This window comes from Penaeus monodon, chromosome 8, assembly GCF_015228065.2.
Source record: "Penaeus monodon isolate SGIC_2016 chromosome 8, NSTDA_Pmon_1, whole genome shotgun sequence".
Lineage (NCBI taxonomy): Eukaryota > Metazoa > Arthropoda > Malacostraca > Decapoda > Penaeidae > Penaeus > Penaeus monodon.
In genome coordinates, this window is record NC_051393.1 from 47,905,650 (window position 1) to 47,908,149 (window position 2,500).

Sequence of the window (2,500 nt, forward strand, 5' to 3'; positions counted from 1 at the left end):
TTTCTTCGAATATTTCACCAAAATCTCATTCATGTTATACAAAGGTGTGCTATTATGAAAGGAATGGAAAGGATATAGAGACAAGTAAAGCTTGATGTTAAGTCTTGAGTGAAGCGAGTAATTTCCTTGAGCCATTGATGATGAGTAGGTCTTTAATACTTGTTCATCTCATTTTCAACTATGCAATAGTTTCTTTCTTCTTTAAATTTTACCTATAACATTCCTAAATCAAGTCAGTCTTTTATTGTGATCAACATCAAATTATTTAATTGTTCTTTAAATTGATTCCTCACTAAATCTGTGATCTTACCAAGTGCTGAGAAGTTCTCTTCCACATGTCATTACGGAGTAAACTTTTAGTCTTAATTGTTTTGTTTTATTTACCCTTTCAATGGAATTTGGCAAGTTTTAAGGCACTATGTTGTATTGTGCAAGAATAATATAGTTTATTTCAAGTTGGCATTAACCCTACTCCCCATATTTATAGCTTTCATTACACAGTGCTGGCCTACACAACTTTCTTTTATATTAAAACAAACATTGTTAAAAGAGGTCCCACTTAGGAAACTGATAAATATAAACAAACATTCTACTACCAGAGTATACACAAAGATTGAAAAAATACATACTTATCCATGGATGGTACAGGGTTGATGTTATTTTTGCTTGAGTAATATGCAAAGAAGATATCTGTTATCTTTGAAAATGCTGAGACTGGAGACAATGATGTGATATAATGTGTAATAGTTACAAAAATAGTATAATAAAAAATAGCTAAATTTAAACATTAATTATTTTACATTTCATTTAGTTTACTATGCAGTCATGGATAAAAGATCAGGCTATTTCTAACGTAAATAACAAGGGTTACATGATAAGTGGGGTTGAGATGGAATTTGCAATATGCTTGACAGTTCTTGACTATGAATGTGCACAGAAATTTTGTATGCTTATTTTTTTTTAAATTCCAGACATTTTTCTGATACTAACTGCAATTTCCTTTTTTTCCAATAAACCATTTGACAAAAATTATATTAATGAGTTAATATAAAGAATGAAAACTAATTATACAATGAGAATCCATATAGTTTTCTATGTAAAGACAATGATCCAAGTGTTGAAAAAATATCTTATGATATTGAGTAATACAATGAGGAGGAAGTATTTAGTATTTTACTGAAATAAATTACTAAAAATGTATATTTATATAAATTTAATATTCGATACATTGAAAACAATCCAATAAATCCTGTTTTCTTTTGTCTTTCACATAATGTTGGGCAAAGAAAATGTTTCAATATTCATGTTTCTTAGAGGAGTTTTACCTATGCTAAAATCGGCCTGGTTTGCGTATGACAAAATAGATAGAGTGAAAATACGAAATAGCTTATTCTATCGTATGGGTTAATTGTTTGTACAGATATTTTTGCCTTGCAGTGACCATTCTAGTTACAGTTTTAAACTTTATGCCTATTTCCTATATTCAGGATTGTTGTTTGCTTTCTAACAATAACAGTTTTATGCACAAGATTTTCCACTTTCCTTTTCATTATATTTTGAATTTTAGTCTAATTTAAACATTGATTTTCTTGGCTAATAGTATCTGTATTACAATACCCAGTGGCGTAACACCAATTAAAAATCACTTTATAAAAAAAAAAATAGAATGCTTCAGAAGACTAAAATACAGTGACACACAATATATACATCTGTTCAAACATCAAAGTGACAAAAGTGCACAATGTTTTCTTTTCATATAGAAAGCATGGAAATGAGATAAAGATAATGCAGACCTGAGTTTCCTAATAAAATTTCTCCATTTAAAATTTCCCAATGTTTTATCATTCTGCCACTCTCTGACTTATAATTCATAATGTATCTATTATATTTAATCTTATCAGTGTAATCAGTGATCACTGACCCAGTCTTTCCTTGTTCATATCTCTGTTATCTTTAAGAAATGTTATTTGTTTAAATAACGTTTTCTCTGGTTTGGTATACATTTAGATCTATCAAAATAAGGCTTCATGTTTCATTTTCACGTGGTTGATGCCCGTAAAGCTATATGAATCACAAGTACAGTAATTTTCTACCATTCTTTTTATGTGCAAGTGTTGTTTTGTTATTCATTTCCTTATGATTTCCTTTGACTCAATCTCGCAGTTAATGAAGGCGAGATTGGCATCAAAATTGAGTTTCTTTACCTTCTACCATTCAGAGCAAGTCTCTTTCATGAATGTATCGTATCTCTCTGTGAATAAGGGAACTTACGAGCAGCTCGACCTTGCTCTCAATATGCATTATTACATCAATGTTCATTCATGTTTTTATACGTGCGAGTTTAAGAAACATAAAACTCAATTGACCTTGTCAGGGGAATGGTGTAGACAAGACAAGGATGGCATTCGTTTTTTATTATTTATCTTTTTTTTTATTCTGTATTTTGTAAATGAGATTCAGTATTTTGCAATGGGGTGTTGGGCCTTCTGCAGTATTTAAG